Raw genomic sequence first — 19141 nt, 5'->3', positions numbered from 1 at the left:
CACAAATTACCTGTTTTATTGATTGTGATTAATATCTTTATGAATTAAATGTTCAATCGTTCCTTCCTCAAAAGAAAAAAGAAGGAGGGATATACTATTTCCTCTAGATTGTGTAATTTTTTTAATGATATGGCTTTCTTTAAAACTACGGTAATGCACATATACATCAAGTTTGTAAATTATATATATCTGAGTAAGTAATATTAATAAATTGATCGACAGTCATATTATTAAGGTAGGATATGTATGGTTCATTGAAACAAAAACTTTTCTGAGTGTATCCGCAGATGTGTACTGGAGCCATGTTATAACCAAACAAAGACTGAACCCTGCTCAGACACAATTTGTCGTATGTCTGAGCCGAACAGCCTTTGCTACGTCTAAAATTAAGTAGAAGGAAGCCGTGTCTGTTGTTTCTTGAATTTCTAGTTCTTAAGGATATATCAATGGAACCCAATCAGAAAAGTTTGGATTGTTAATGGAACAAACATCATCAATATATATGAATGTGAAATTAAATGATCTGGTGTCTATGATCTTTTTGTTTTGGTGCGAGATTCAAATTTAGGTTTAAAAGTATCAATCTTTTATCTTTCTGGTGATTTTTGTTTTCGACGGAATTTATGCATATGCACAAAAAGATCCACGTGTATTTGAACACAATCGACTGCTTTGTGGAAATGTGTCTTTAATTAAAATTTTACAAATATCTTGAAGCTCCATACTATAATTTAAGTAAAACACGTATATAAGATGCATACACACTTCAATTATGCACCAACACTAAACTTGTAAAACCCATAGAAAAGGATGTAAACAATTCAAATATACCAACTTAGCCTTTTTTTACCTTCTCTACTGAAGAGTTATATTTCCTTTGTTTGATTTCAACATGTTCAACTTGATATCAGCCTGGGTTGATTGGGTTCAGTATTCTATGGTATATGTATAGCAGTAAACTGGTTTTTAAACTAATTGTCATCAAAATAGCTTTAAACGAAATATTTTATGTAATTATCTTCCCTTGAATATCAATTCATTTGTTTTTCATTTATTATCTCCCCTTGTCAATTTTAAGCAATATGATGTAAGATATGTATATTTCTATTATGAATTAATGCAAGCTAGTTTAAGTTAAACAAACCAATTCCATCTTTTTCTTTCAAAGATAAATGAGCAAAATTGCAGAAAAAAGTAATGCCTTTAAAGGATATATAATTAAACTATACAATATAATAGTACAAGTATCAATTAGTATGACCAATTCCGTGTAAAATATATATGTTGAAACACACAAAATATAAGCCACACAATGACAACAGTTATAACATATTGCATATTTAATTTGTTCATTAAATAAGGTTTTGTACTTGTAGCACTATATATATATGCATTCCATCCTTTAACTGGTATACATTTTGGCTGGTTTGTATGCGTACTATTTATTAAGTCCTCTTATTTTATAACCTCAATTTGGTCTGTATTACGCCAATGTGGTATAAGTGAAATATTTCAAAGAAGTTAATGCTGCAAAATAAATCAGATCACAAATTCAGATTTTAAGTAATTGCAACATCTGGGATGCCAAGTATACCACATCTCCTGCATTTCCTGGCTCGTACATGAACTTTGATGCAGGTGAGCTACACAAAATGCATATCATCAACAGTTCAATAAAATAAATAATACTTACCGAGGCTTGGTTGAATTGTAAGATGAAGATAAATCAGAAGTTGCTCGGACCAAAAGTTGCAGTATCCCTAAAATATAAACAAAAAATGACAGACAATACTCAATTATGATAACATCTTATACAAACTTAATGTATCTAGAAGTGCAAGCTACTGATGAGGTAAAAAACAAAAGACAAACACTAGTTATATACCAATTAAGACGAACATTCGTAAATAGAGGATGATTAGCAGTAAGGTCTTTTATGAGACTCTAAATTGAATAAAGAATGATTTTTGTGTTAAGATAATTGATACAATTGTAAAAACATTTAAACCACATGGAAATTAATGAATGTTTACTGTTTTCACAAAAACATGCAAAGAGGCACTTTCCTTGATGCCACAACTACATGTAATGTGAAGTTATATAAATCACAAATTACCTGGTTTACTGATTGTGATTAATATGCCAGCTTTAGCTGGCACTAATGGTAGAAACATCGAATTGGAATAAAAAACGATAACTCTCTCTACATGATCAATCTAAAAAGTTTCGTCACTCTCGTTAAATCTCGTACGATTTTTTTTTTAAATTTCGAAGTTGATCAAGTCAAGTTATCTAACTCTTAAAAATATTTTTTTTCTTTTTTTTCCTTATATTTATTAAATAAATATTGTATTCTAGCTTGGCTCCAAATATAAAGTCAATTCTTCAAATAATGAAAACGAAATTAGCATTGAAATATCCTTTAGGACATTGTCAGGACATTAGTTTAACCCTTATATTTTTAATAGCTGCCAGATTCTCGTTTAATCGCGATCTTGAAAAAACGAGACAACACGGAATTAATTCGATGTTAAATACGACATGAATTTTTATTTGTTTACAAAAACAAGAAATTATAAATTTTAGTAACTTGTGTAGTTTATTTAATCTTTATTGTACCATGGAAATAACCGAAGTTTGGACAACAACATCTTACGCCATGTTTCATCGTCTGCTTCATCTTTCCATTATCAGTGACAAATTTCCTAAATAACCACAGGTACTTCATTTAAAAGTTACAATATCATAATTTATGATAACATTTGTAGTGTAAAAGTTCCGTCCAGCCATGGGATGGGAACACAGAAAAACACTCTGCAAGCAATAAATTTCGAGAGAAACGTAGCCGGAGGTAGTAAAATCCGGTGCTCTACCTCTGGTTGACCATGACTACTATTATTCATTTGCTACAGAATTTCCCATATCAAGTTTCAGTGATAATGAAGTTGGTTAAACTGTTCAATGTGAGCACGGTTATATTTATATCTACATTAAACAGTCCCAGGAGATGGAGACTGTTTTTTTTCACTCTCTAGGTTTAATCATAAAACAGCTGTAAAAGGAGACTTGAGTCTGAGTGATACATTTATAGGTACATATATCTTCAAATCTTATGACATATATATTGTATGCACCCATATTGTCTAAAATAAGATTTTATGGTAAGATGGAGTTATGATAACCCATGATAATACCATGACTTTTGATAGGTATAGAACATGTTACTTGGAAGTATGTTGGCTACATTCTTTGAAATTTAAGCTGCCAACACATTATTTGGATGCAATATATAAATATAGTTGCCACAGTCGCCTGTATATTTTATGCGTCAGTTTAAACCTGATCAAAACATTTTCCCTCTACTTAATACTTTTATCAGGTGCACATTTCAACCTATTAATTAAAGCAATAAACACTTATGGCTATAACGTCATACTACCCAAATTGCATTGAGTACCCAATTTGCACTTATTCATCAAACATAACTGCGGAAATCATACAAGTTTTCTTTGAGACTAAGCAATTTGTATTGTAATGATTTGACATTATACATGTCTTTCAACATCGATTAATATATTTATAAATTAAATATACACAAATCGTTCACAATGAGAATATATAAACATATGAAGCACTCCCGGGAAAAAGTAAATCTACGAAAACGTCAGTGGTGTCACCATGCGAAGTTATATAATTATCATCTTTTAAAAATGTAAGCATCTTCACAACTACAAGTTAATTCTCATGACCAAAATAAAATAAAGTACAATTAAAAAAGCAATAAAAATCTTCGCCAAGCACAGCCTAATACAACCGCAGATGTAGATTTAGCATATAAAAAACTCCAAAAATTTTATGTCAGTTGAAATCAAACATATTTTAATTTTGGGCCCTTCAAACTTTGATATGGACTAATATAAAAACAGGTATCAGATGAGCCCGAACATTTCTATTCAGCAGCAGTCTCCAACTACATATTCATACTTGCCAACCTCTGACAATGAGAAATCATGTCATGTGTGAAAACGCGTGACGTAGATGCGGACTTTTTCATATGAACAATGTTCATAATTTCACAGTAATCATTATACAAATTTGTTAATATATACATGTAATAAACAAGAGTCTACTGTAAACTTTTATTGAATTCAACTGTAACATATCTCCTTACTTTTATATGATAGTCCTACAAAAATATTGAAAAATTATGTTTTCTCATGTCATACATGTGAAAGCGGTACTTTTTTGGTCACTATTTATGTGTTGCGTCTAAATATGAATTGTAACACTTTATAGTGACTGACCAGGTGAAACAAATACTTCTCAAGAAACATGCAGAGAAAGAAGACAACTTGGAACAGCACCAGCCATGCCAGACTATGTATGAATAAAAACTCAGATCGGAATAGCATGGACGATATGTTAGTTATATGTCCTTGTGAATAGCAAGGAAAGCTATTAATAATTCTGCAGATAACGCAATTTTATCAGGTTTATCGTACATTTTCTGTTCAAATTTTCAAACAATCAGTGAATCATTCAAAAAGGCTAAACTAACTTTTTATTACTGAAAGTTTCAAACAATGTCATTCATGAAATAACTCGTGCGTTTCTGCGAAAAAAATCATGTGCAATTTTGTGAATTAAAGGGAAAGAAGATCCTTTTGCGGTGCTGTCGTGCATGTCAATTGGGAACTGACGCAATATATTTTCTTTATCATGACCAGTTCACTGATACTAACGTCGACATTATCAAGAAGTACGCATCAAAGGAAAAATGCACAAATTACAGATAAAATAATTTACACACCCTGTTTCGTGTGTATCTCCTGCCATATCAGTATTTGTTGCATTTATATATACATGAGAAATAACCAATGTAAAAATGGGTAAATATTTGGAGAAAAAAAAACAAAAATTTTGTTTTTGACCACTGACTCCTAAACTGTTGGTACCATATGATAACCCCCAAAATCAATTCTAACCTTTCTTTTGTGTATTGAACATGTTGAAGTTGAACCTTCTGGTACAATTTCATACATTGTCATAGAGATTCATTTACTTAAACTTAAGTAATTGTCTGGAAACCAAATGTGTCTTCAGACAACAACAGCAACATGATTGCATTACTCGAAAGCAAATTTTTGACATATTCCCCATTTCCATTCTGAATTTTATTTTGCCGTCGTATAGAAACTTGAAAAGTAAGCTAATAAAACGAAATGCAAAAATGACATAAAACTGATTCTGAATTAGTACATGAAATTGATGTAGAAACCCACAAACAGAAGATGATCAGGAATACATTTATACTGCTGAGCAGTGTTCTCCCCTCAAATTTTAAATAGCATCTTAGAAAATAGCAAAATCTTTAGATTATCAACTTAACAATCCTATTTATGGTTCCTTATGCTTAGATCAAAATGAAATACCTGATCAAAACATCATTCTAAACAGGCTCACTGTAAATTCAAACTCTTCTTTCAACATTAATCATAATGATCCTCTTGCTGATCACATATATATGAGATGCAGGAAACTGGGAATACAATATGAACATCCAGATAATTTAGAAAGTAAAAATAATTCAACAAACAGAAAGCGTTGTTTGCAATACTAAATAAAAAAAAAAAAACAGCTAGAACTTTTAGATATTGATTAAAAAGATATTCCAAATCCTCCACCTTTTCATGAAAATAAAAAAAAATATATCTTTGATAAAGTTATGGATTTTATAACAGTATTCATAGTTTTGAAATTAAACAAATGGCTTAACGTTTTTATTTTTGTAAAATTTGCAAAGAAAGAAAATGGATTTGAAAATGGCACAAGATAATGAATTTAATCATTGTCATTTAGATAGACCACCAATAAATTTATTTTCAGCAGAAAACAATATGGGCAATAAGGGTGCAACCATTTAGCTTCAAAAGGGCGGCCGGGGGGGGGGGGGGGGGAGGGGGGAGTATGGTTTTTTGTTCGAGTTAGATTTTTTTTCATGCAAAGGGCTTCAACGCTATCAATCAAAAATTAGCACTAGAAGGTATGGGGATAATCTGGATTCAGAATATTTTTTTGTCCTCTGCTTGATTAGAATTTTTTTTTTCATCAATTTGTGAATCAGAATATTTTTGAAGAAAAAAAACATACTCCATCCTGCCTTTTGAAGTTCAATGATCGTTCCCTTAACATTTTCCATATGAACTTAATATTTTATTTTAGACAAAAGCTATATGTAGGACATTCGTCCTGAACATGCATGAAATATTTGCCACTGGACGTTAAGCAAACCAGCAATCAATCAATAAGTAGGACATAGTCTTGGTAAGCTTGCATTCAAGGAAGCACCTTCCTCATATTATCTTCATGAATTAAATGTTCAATCGTTCCCTTTCTCAAAAGAAAAAAAAAAGGAGGGATTTACTATTTCCTCTAGATTGTGTAATTTTTTTTAATGATATGGCTTTCTTTAAAACTACGGTAATGCACATATACATCAATTTTGCAAATTATATATATCTGGGTAAGTAATATTAATAAATTGATCGACAGTCATTTATTTAAGGTAGGATATGTATGGTTCATTGAAACACAGACTTTTCTGAGTGTATCGGCAGGTTTGTACTGGAGCCATGTTACAATCAAACAAAGCCTGTCCAACAATATATACAGATGTACACTGTAGGCATAGATCAAAGAAATTAAGACTATTCTAATTATATTTACAGGTGTATACTGGAGTTTAGTTACAACGAAACACAGACTTTTCCAATACTATCTACAGGTGTAATTGGAAATATTGTACAATGAAATGAGAACTTTTCCAATGATATCTACCATGTCTATAAGTGCAAATGGAAATATCGTAAACTGAGGTTTTTTTTCAATGGCACCTACATGTGTAACTAGAAATATTACACAATGGAATGAGAACGTTCCAATGGTATTTACAGGTGTAACTGGAAATAACGCGCCATGAAATGAGTACTTTTCCAAAGAACGTGCAAAGAAAGTTTTACTCATTATTGAACCGTACAAACAATATAAGATGAAGAGCATCATGAAGCATTAGATTGTTGTCTCCAATTAAATACACATCCCTTTTTTATGCATTTGCTTTGCGGTTCATATCAAATATGTGTTGCAAAGTGTTTTTGGTCAAATATTGTTTAACATTTATTTCGTTATTTGGCTACTGGTTTTAATTGTCCCTTTACTTCTTCGTCATAATCTGCTAACTTTTGATTCCATGGAAGGTTGGATAAATTGGTATTCAAAGTTCAGAAAGGGATAATGCTAATGTGATATGTATATGAACCCTGCTCAGATACATTTTTTCGTATTTCTGAGCCGACCAACCTTTGCTCTTATTCTTAAATGATTTATCTTTTTTGGAGGAGCAGTTAATACGCATTTTAAACTTTTAATTTAACCCATTTGAAGATCACACCAATGACCTATCACCCCAGAGTGGTTCTTGACACCATAAAACTACTGAGTATATTTTTTGGCGTCGACCTTACATTGTATGTAAACCGAACTTGAAATCATACACTTCTATCTGCTGGGTGTAAGGAATCATACACTTGTATCTGCAGTGCGTCAGGAATCATACACATATATCATCTGTGGGTCAGGAATCATACATATCTATAACATGTATATGCTGTGAGTACGGAATGATACACTTTTATCTGCTGTATGTCAGGAACAATAACACAGACATTTTATCTTGATTTACCAAAGGATCTGTGCAGTTTTTCAATGACACATGTTGATCCGGTTTATGCTTTTAGTACTTAAGATTAGTATATACATGTACATTGACCAATAAAACCTAACATCTAAATAGTATATGCAAAGCAACCGACTACTAATACATTCAAATATTTATATTTAATGAACATCAGACATTGTTTTAACATTTCTAGTCAAAACCAGAGATCCTAATTAGCCTGCGACGCTCACCCGGATCTATGTACATTTGGAACATTGAAAAAAAATCACGACCAAGATCGTTTGCTTCTTAATCATGTCTTGCTGATAATTTTTGTTGTTTATATTGTTCTTTATCTATAAATATTTGTGCATTTTATGCCAAACAATGAGTATAGTAGATAACAAATATCTATACCACACTAAATCATGAGGTAAAAAAAGATCAAGACAAGAAGAACAGAGCTTTCGGAGTAGAGAACGCTTGAAACTGAAACTTTTGTTTTAAAAATAAATAGAGGCAATATCAAATGCAAACAGAAAGTTAAAACAAGACATGCCAAACCAGTCAAAATTGTTTGCAATTTCAGATATTACGTTTTGAAAGGATTATCCGTGTAGCAATTTTCAAACTTTATATTGATAATTCAGTAACAGAGAAGGCTTTTAAATTCAATTGTCCCTTGGTAATGTATGTTCATTGACAATCAAATATTGAACCACGTTTTATGCAAAAATATGTATGTTAAGACTTTTAGTTACAGATCAGGGAAAAAGGTTTAACTTATGTTATTGTTCTTGTTTTATGTTTTTATGTTCTTTTTGTTGATGTGTGCAAATGAAGATATTTTATTGGCTGAAACACAGTAAACGGCAAAGGTATGATGAGTTACTTTTTATCCAGTATAGGCCGTGCTGTATCTGATAGAGAGAGTATATTATGTTTATAAAAAGTGTTTGTAATAGAGAGTTACTACATAATTTGTCAGCAACAGTGCTCTTAGATGTCGGTTTGATAATATTTAGAAAATCATACATAAATGTATTATGGTGTAGTATTTTATCTTTTGATCAAAAATGTTTTGTCTTTTGAATTTTAAATGAATTGTTCTTTATTTTAGAACTATGTGTTGTTATTTACACCGAGACACGATACTCAACTTTTGTTGTGACTTTGAATGAAAATAATACAATCTGCTCACAAGGAAACTACTTTCTCGTGACAAAATGAAGACAGTGCTGGTGATTATATTCCGTTTAATGGATATTTTACTTTGGATTTTCCGTATAACTGATTTTCACAGTAATCATTTAGATCTGAAATGAATGTCCTTGAATAGCATGAATAGGTTTCATCCAATTTAGAGAGAGAATCAAGACGAACATATTTTGAGCAATTTTAGCCTTCATTTTAAAGTTGACAAGAACGAACGTTAATAACAAAACAAAACCAGAAAACTAAAGTTGCTTTTAGATATTTCAAACCTTTGACGATTTCTGAATTCACTCTTCTCTTCGCATACACTAACCTTTGTGACGTTTGTATTCTAAAGTATTTTATCATGTACCGGTATTTCGTTTTTAATTTCATATTTGACGTTTCATTTATCGTTTTTCATATTTTATTTTAATTTAAGAACAAATAACGGTGTTGAATGATTTTGAAAACTACATTTGATTCGAATATCATAATATTGTATACTGATTACATTTGAAAGTGTGTTGATTGTGTTTCGAGTATTACATATTATTAATATTATATAATTTGACGGTGGAAGTGGTTTTGCATTAAACAAATTTAAGTTAAAAAGGGCATATGAGATGGCATGAAACACTTAATTTGTAAATACACTTGTTCAATTTTGGTCTCGAACAGTAATAAGTATGTAAAGAAAAGGATTAAATGAATTTTGATCTCTCACTCTGCAACACTTCATTTTATCTGTTTTTCTAAATTATACGGCACTTTCTTCATGAATACCAAAAATGTGTATTGTAACAAGAATTATGACCTTTCTCCACAGGTGTTTTATGTTTCAACCAAGCCGGTTAAATGTTTGATAATAAACGATGATCCGAATCACTTAGGTTTTTACAATCTTCAACAAATAAAGTTTTCCTTCGTTAATTTGTTACAGTAATGTTTAACATTCCAGGTATTCCTTTTGTAGTATTACTACAATAACGTTATCAAACATTCTTGATTTTTGGTAGTATAACAACTATAGTGATATCCAACATTCTATATATTCTCTAGTTCTTCAATTATAGGGATGTTAAAGCAGTCTTTTTATTCTCCAGATACACAATCATTGGAAAATATATCATTATGTACATTCTCTAGTTCTAAAATCATAGGTATATCCACCATTCTATATAATCTCAAGATAAAAAATCGTAGGGATATGTATCATTCTATATATTCTTTAGTTCTACAATCTCAGTGATATCCATCATACTATATATTCTCAAAACCAACAATCAGAGGGATATCTATCAATCTATACATTATCTAGTTCTACATTAACAGTGATATCCATCATTCTATATATTCTCTAGTTCTACAATCATAGGGGTATCCATCATTCTACATAGTCTTGAGTTCAACAATCATAGGAATATCCATCATTCTATATAATCTCTAGTTCAACAAGCATAGTGATACCCATACTTCTATATAACATATATTTCAATACTCATAGTGATATCCATACTTCTATATAATATATAGTTCAACATTCATAGGGATATTAATCATAATATATATTTTCTAGTTCTACAATCATAGGGATATTCATCATTCTATGTTTTCTCTAGTTATACAATCTTATAGATACCGATTATTCTATACATTCTCTAGTGCAACAATCAGAGTGATATGCAATTATTCCAGATATTATCTAGTTTTATCAGCATATCGATATCCAATATTAAATTAACACCATATCATATCTTCGTTGAATGCAACCTGAACCCTAACTTCTAAGTAACCATATGTTCCGACAATCCTTAAGTGATATACATACATTTTTTTATATATAGACTGTAATATGGACTGGTTGTAGTTAATCGATCGATTTGAATTCATGAAATCTAGTGATAAAAATTGCCTCTCTTGCATGCATACAATATTATGTACATATAGAGTAGATACATAGAAATAACTGAGTAATACAGACACAAAGTAATTCATTCAACCTTAGTGTACATCCGGTCCATTGATTTTTATCTTTAATCTCAAATTAGATTAACGAGATTTGAATATCGGTAAACTACTGTTCAAGAATATTAAACATGTTTGTGAGCGATCGCTCAACCATATGTTTGACACTTCATTTCAAATTTTATTCCCTATTTAGATTAAAGAAAACATAAATTAACAGTGAAGATATGTGTGCAGCAGTTTTTTTACATTTGATTACACTTTCAATAATCTCATCATAGATACCAGTAGAGACGTTTAGTACGCCAGACACGCGTTTAGTCTAAAAAAACTCATCAGTGACATTAGAATCAAAAAAGTAAAAAAAGCCAAATAAAATTCGAAGTTGAAGAGCAGGTATACCTCGCCCCTTTTCAACAGATAGCCTCTTCACACAGTTTTGCAGTTCGGCAATTAAGTAACCACCTGGTGAGAATATATGTTTGTCTCTTTTCTCAACCTTCCATCACAAATCAAAGCGAAAGTTTTTAAATTTTTCTTTTCTGAAAATTAATCCAATTTTCCTGCAGATTAAATTCCACATTAATGCATAACGTAGAAATATGTATTACACATAATCGTTAACCATGTTATGAGGGTTGGTCGCCAGACATAACATTGTTGCCCTACAATAGTTCCCCCACAGATTCTGTGAACCCTGGGTTCATTTGCCCTCTTTACTTTTTTTTTATATAGCAAATGCATATGGTATTATTTTTTTTTATCAATATATCATTAACGTGCTGTCAGAATGGGAATGCCAAATCTGATAATTTGTGAGAGAGCGCCACACTATCTGCATGTTAAGTGTATGTTGCCAGTTGCAAATCAAAATGTGTTCCCCTATCCAAAATTCCGATGGTCCCAGTAACAGTCCAAATCATTTATTTTAGAACAAAAACATAAATCAGAAAAATATATGTACTGTTATATGCATGATAAACAAATATCAATACAACATTAAGAAGATGTGGTATGATTGCCAATTACAATGGGACAACTATCCGGCAGAGTCTAAATGACGTGGGTGCAAGGAACTATACGTGATCATACAGTCTTTAACAATGAACAAAATCCATACTATATAGCCCACTATAACAAGTCCCAGCCATGACAAATGTGACACAATTCAAACAAGAAAACCGACGACCTGTAATTATGACAGACAAATGATTGAAAAACAAATATGAAAGACAGCAACCACTGACATGGGACAAGCACGTACATAATATGGTGCAGTTTACATTTTTAGCATGTTTAACTAAGAAGCGTTATACTTTCCTTCATAGGAAATTCTTAAAAGACGTTGAATTCAGAGGATTTTTTTCAAATATTAGATAAGGCAATTATTAAGGAAGCCAGCTATGATATGTATCCCTTTTTTACTTAATTTTGAAATCTCTACATTATGGGTGACATGTTGCTTTGGTAACTATCAGAATCAAGCATATCTTACAACAAAAATGAACATATACAATGTAAGTCACTTATTGGTCTTTCCTACTCTACATTCAAACATCTCTGTTTAGTAAAACAATATACCTTAAAGACCGTATACATTATGCTGTTGCATTTATAATTCCATGTTGTTTTATATAAGGTGGCAGGCTTCTTTGGCAAAGAATTGAAAGCAAATGTAAATATAAGACAATTGTGAATCTACATTTTATGTTTCATAATTTATTACTATGAAAGTTCTGTATTACTATTACTTCAAAAGACCAGTCAGGTTCCATTTTGCTACTGTAATTGAGGCTTGACGGACAGATTATTAGATGAATTGTTTTGGGTCATCTAAAATTTATGAAAACAGTAAGTCAGACTTGCCAAATTTAATAAAACATCTTAACTCGAAGCAATTTGTCACAAGATCCTTGATTGTTATCCTTGATATAAAGTCAATGATATGTTATAGTCGTTTGGTTCGATTAAAATTTAGCTAAAACGTAAATGTGTAGTACTCTTCAAATTTGAGATGCTTTCGAGATTGGTGCAAGATTCACTACTTATATATCTAGTCTTGCTAGGATGTGTGATAAGTACATGTATATGAGCTTGCAGTATGGTATATACATGTAGCACTATAGGATTTTGGAATAGCACTGTACCCCTAAAATTGTAGCAAAACACATTTAATACATCCCATTATAAAATATATTCAGATAGTAAAAAATAAAGCACCATGGTGCTACAAATGTATAAGGCCGTGAGAAGAACGAAGTAAAATTCTTTATAAATATATGAATTTTGAAGTGTATACATATACATGTGTATAACTGTTAGTTCTTATTTCCCTATTTATACAATTCCATGGAATTTACACTAAAAATGTCCCTTAATATTTGTAATAAGATGTACAATGACTGTGTACATGCGCATTGATTGATTGATTTATGGTGTTGAACACCACTTTCAACACTCTGTAGATCACTGCATATGACTATTTAAAGATGACTCGGCTACTTAGGCTCATACACACGTTGATATACTCCCTAAAATATGCATGTATTATCTATGGTTACTGTAGGATGATTTGTTTAAGCTACAGTTATACATATACATGTATCATACCTTTCAGACCTTTTTGAGCTAAAAAGGTTAGGATTACGCGTGACAATTTTTCGTTTTTGCTCTTTTCATTATCAGTTTTATATGAAGATTCATAGTCATAAATGCATTAGATATTTGACTAATCCATGTTTACTATCCGTAAAATAGTGTACAGTGATTTATGTCTATTTCTTTAATATTCAAATTATATGAAAAGGATGAATTTCTAAATGTACAGCTGTCCATTAACATCAATATGCATTTGTCTTTTTCTGCTATTCAGTGCACAAGTTTGTGACTCTTTTTTATATAGTGGCACTTTTATGTTATATAAATATAAAATATTTCTGAATTGTAATTCAAAACCATCAAATGTAACATTTTAAAGGATGGTCCCCAAACAGCTATCTGTTCGGTTTATTTTTATATATTTAGTACTAACAGATTTGATACAATTTTATTTCATTCGTTTTGAAATGATACCTCTTAACCGTGTTAACCTAAATAATTGTGAAGACGTCTGACAAAATAGGCCCAGATGCGGTAAAACGTATTTTTCACTATGACGTTACAAAGTTAACATCGACGAGCATATGAATACTCGTATAGTCTTGTATGCTGTCACATTATATGCTAAGCCTACTGATGAGTCCCATGATCACATTTTTACCAGAAGTTGAAAGTATGAGGGAAAATTATTGGTAATGATACCAAAAATGCAATAAATAAATTAAGCATCTGTTTTGACTCATGAATTTCGTCTCGCTTAATCTATTTATTGCATTTTTATTATCATTACCAATAATCTTTTCTCGGAACTACTAAAGTTTTGCTTTTTATATCTTGCATTATTTCAAATTTCAAAAGATTTGATCAATTTCCATTTTTACTTGATGTTTGTTTAATATATGTTTGGCCTTATTGGTCTTTATATAGGCATAATGAGATCGAATACCAAACTTCACTGCATCAAATGACTATTTTGAAAATAATTCTCCTTTCAGTGATTTTTAGTGCAAATCAAACAGATCAACCATACCAGGTATTCGACAAACGCACGTTTCGTCTACACAAGACTCAACAGTCCTATTTGAATGAAAACAGTAATATTAGAAGGCCAACTTTATTAAGATTGAAAAGCACTGCAGCCCCAACATTATAAAAGGGCCAACCCTGGGGTAGAAAAACGTTTTATGAACAGTTGAATTACAAAAACGTATCTGTAATATTTCATGTCAGTACATAAGTCATGTAAGTGGTGATTACTTGGCTAGTGATGCCCTATGGGCGAAACATACACCAGCAGAAACATTGGTCAGGTTGTTCCAAAAAACTCATTAAAGACACAAGTTTATAATTTTCTACCAATCTATTTAAAAGTCCAAACATATAAAGACGTTGAAGAACTGATGAAATCAATAGTTAAAGATCCTATTCTATCTCGTCAAGACATAAACAATATCAAACCAACATTCTAGAAATGTGATGCGTCCGAATAGTTTCTCTGGATTTACCTTTATAGAAAACTAGTGAAAAAGTTTTCTGACAAAAGCTTTATGAGTTTTTCTTTGCTAGAAATAGATCATAGTAGGAAATTAGGTAAAGCAGACGTCAATATAGCAAGTTTATTGCTGTAAAAGGCTTGGAACAACTCATTCGGGCCCGGTCTGAAAGTAATACACATTTACCTACGCTTAGCTGTAACTTTGTCTATAAGTAAAATATGTTGGTGTCAAATCACAGCCTCAAATTGCCAGAATAGGGTATTTCAGCCTTTGTTTGTCTTTTATATAAATAAGAAGATGTGGTATGAGTGCCAATGAGACAACTATCCATCCAAATCACAATGTGTAAAAAGTAAACAATTATAGATCAAAGTACGGCTTTCAACACGGAGCCATTGCTCACACCGAACAATAAGCTATAAAGGGCCCCAAAAAGACTAGTGTAAAACAATTCAAACAGGAAAACCTATTTTTTTTTAGCATGCATACAGTTTAGACGTAACCTGCAGTTTAACGTTGTGCATTATCTTAGACTGAAATCAATGAAACATGTAATTTATGACTGGTATATAGTAACAAGAAAGCTTCCGGTCAAATTATCTTGTGAGTTTTTATGTTTAATTTGGATTCTTGTATTAATCATCTGATTACTGAAGGAATTGATATTTACTTATATAAGAATTCCAAAATCTCACATCAAATGCAATATTCAACCAGTTTAGCAAACTGTCTGATAGGAGATAAATAAATTGCTCTTCTTGATCCATGTTATTGCATATATGTAAAAAAAAAACACTTTTCAAACATGCAGAAAAAAGGGGGGTGGACAAAATTCTCAAATATATATTATTTTTTAACTACTATATTTATATTCAATGAACAATATTTAATAAGAATAAGACATATAGGTAAACCATCCATGCCATTGTTATTGTAATAAATAAAAACTGGTTATAATTGAAAGAGTCTCATATTTTTTACTTTTATCATCCATATGCAGTTCTCCTTGTATATCGCATCTGTTTCTAGTCTATTTTGAGCTTGAATTCAGTTAAATAGTGTTTGGACGAAAATTTTATAGGTTTTTCTTTGCTTGAAATAGATCATAGAAGTAAAGTCAAGCAGGAATCAATATAACAATTTTGGTGCTGTTATAGGTATAGACCCACTCATTCGGGCCCGATCTGATAGAACATATACAAGAAAGTAATACATATTTAAACAAAATAGATCCTACGTATAGCTGTAACTTTGTCAATAAGTAAACTATTTGGATAAGTGTGGTATGAAATGAAAGTTTAAGGACCTGGGACTACTGTAGAGCCCTGGTTGAAAGTTTCTTATTAATAATATAAAGATATATGAAATTAAGATAGGAAGGCATATTTGCCCTGCTGTTGAGATCAGAAGTACCTGTTTCTCTACTATTAAGCTTCCGGGAACCAGTGCGCTCTAATAAGCAATTAAGGGTTGTTCGTTGGATTTTTCAGCACAAATCAAGCTAAGGTTTTATATGAAATGAGTGTCATTTTATTTGACCTTAAGACAAAATAGCTATGAATGCTTGAAATTGCAGAATTTCACATATTAAGCTATGAGGCTATGCATTAGTGGTTTATTTCAAGAAGAGGTTCAAGCATTAATCATTTTTGAGTATCGATCTTGATAGATTAATCATTTATACGTTTGATTCGTTGAAGTGCAGAGTACCTTAAATAACAAAACACAAAACCACAGATAATATAAACATTGATTCCAACAATTATGTTAAACAGTGTGTCTATCGATGGATTGCAATGGCGAGTAAGATTGACATTTTCGTCGTAAGAAACAAAACTTGATTCGTCATAGAACAAAAACAAAGTAAATAAAAGATAAACTATATCATACTAACTAACAAAACATAAAACAAATATGAAGATGAAGAACAAAACTTTTTGAAGAAAGAATGTTTTAGCTAGCTATAAAACCAGGTTTAATCAACCATTTTCTACAGAAGAAAATGCATGTACCAAGTCAGTTGTTATCCATTCGTTAGGTGTGTTTGAGCTTTTGATTTTGCCATTTGATTAGGAACTTGCCATTTTGACTTTCATCGGAGTTAAGTATTTTTGTTATTTTACTTTTAAACCAAAACTTTAATTTGACGGAAAATAATACATATATCAACCGCAAACACATAAAAAGAAAACAGATCCCAAAATTATCAAAATTGCATTAGCCATTGGTAGTATAATCAAATCAGTGTGGCGGTTTTCACAATTAGTATTATCAATTTAGAAACATGTAAAGGCTTCTTGGATATATGTTTTCCTTGAAAATCATATATCTAAGTTATGGAAAATATAAAAGTTGATCATTTACAGTTACAGATCAGGAGACAATATATATCTTATTCGCTTTGTTTTAGGGGGTGGGTGCACATGAGAGTGTTTTATTGACTACAGATATGCTGAGTAACTTTTTATCGGGTATATATCATGCTGTAAGCGATAAATGAATTGTCAGCAACAGTACTCTAAGTGTTGGTTTTAATGTGTTTAAACAAGCAAACCAACAAAAAGGTAATTTTTTGTAGTATTTTATCTTCTGATTGAATATGTTTTTTTTTTAATTTTAAATGAATTGTTTTTTAAGAAACTATGTATTTCTATTTACACCTCAACACGATACTCAACTTTTGTTGTGCCATTGAAAGAAAACAATACAATCTGCTAACAAGGAAACTATTCAATTGAACTACAATGATACAATCTGCTAACAAGGAAACTATTCAATTGAACTACAATGATACAATCTACTGACAATAAATCTACTGTATCGTGACAGTATGACGCCAGTGGTGGTGATTATGTCTAGTGTAATATTCCGTTTAAACGATTTTTTACTTTGGATTTTCCTAATACGTGATTTTCACAGTAACTATTTATATCTCAAATGTCTGTCCTTGAATAGTTTACATCTAATTTGAAGTGTAAATTATAGAGAATGAAGACAAAAATATTTTAAACCACTTTGGCCTTTATGTTAAAGTTTACAAGAACGAACGTTAATAACAAAATAAAACCAGATTATACAGAAACTATAGTTGCTTATAGATATTACAAACTTTTAACGACTTCACTCTTCTCATACACTTATCTTTTGTGAAGTTTGTAATCCAATTATTTTATTGTGTACATGTATTTTTTTAATTTTATATTTGACTTTTCAATTATCTTCTTTCATATTTTTTTTTAGTTGAAAACTAAGAACGATATTAAACGATTTTGAAAACTACATTTAATTCGATTACAATCATATTGTATGATGATTACACTTGCACGTATGTTGATTGTGTATTAGGTATTATATATTATATAATTTATATAACTAGAAGGTAAAAGAGGTTTAACATTCTTGATTTTTTTGTAGTATAACAACTATAGCATTATAGTGATATCCATCATTCTATATATTTTCTAGTTCTACAATCACAGTGATATCCACCAATCTATATATTCTCTAGTTCTACAATCATATGGATATTAATCATTCTACATATTCTCTAGTTCTACAATCACAGTCATATCCATCATTCTATATATTCTCTAGTTCTACAATCACAGTGATATCCATCAATCTATATATTCTCTAGTTCTACAATCATATGGATATTATTAATTCTACATATTCTCTAGTTCTACAATAATAAGGATATCCACCATCCTATATATTTTCTAGTTTTTCAATCATAGGATATCCATCATTCTACATAGTCGCTAGTTCTACCATCATAGGGATATCCATTATATATATTCTCTTGTTCTACAATCATATGGATATTAATCATTCTACATATTCTCTAGTTCTACAATCACAGTCATATCCATCATTCTATATGTTCTCTAGTTCTACAATCACAGTGATATCCATCAATCTATATATTCTCTAGTTCTACAATCATATGGATATTATTAGTTCTACATATTCTCTAGTTCTACAATAATAAGGATATCCACCATCCTATATATTTTCTAGTTTTTCAATCATAGGATATCCGTCATTCTACATATTCTCTAGTTCTACAATCATATGGATATCCATCATATGTATGACAGGCTACCATTACCACCTACATGAAATGAATTGCTCTTCTTTACACAATTTGTAAACTTAATTTTAGAAG

At 30.8% G+C, this 19141-nt stretch overlaps 1 long non-coding RNA gene across 1 annotated transcript in view; it reads right to left on the bottom strand.

The window, feature by feature from the left end:
• LOC127701436 (uncharacterized) overlaps positions 1 to 19141 on the bottom strand; it is a 57911-nt gene that overhangs the window by 18012 nt on the left and 20758 nt on the right. The window contains exon 2 of the long non-coding RNA XR_007982029.1: positions 1694 to 1760. This is a non-coding gene — a long non-coding RNA (uncharacterized LOC127701436). The remainder of the gene's footprint in view (positions 1 to 1693; positions 1761 to 19141) is intronic.

The sequence above is a fragment of the Mytilus californianus genome, unplaced genomic scaffold (assembly GCF_021869535.1).
Source record: "Mytilus californianus isolate M0D057914Y unplaced genomic scaffold, xbMytCali1.0.p SCAF_5, whole genome shotgun sequence".
Lineage (NCBI taxonomy): Eukaryota > Metazoa > Mollusca > Bivalvia > Mytilida > Mytilidae > Mytilus > Mytilus californianus.
Note: the sequence above shows the minus strand (reverse complement) of the source record. Positions and strands in the feature narration are given on the sequence as shown.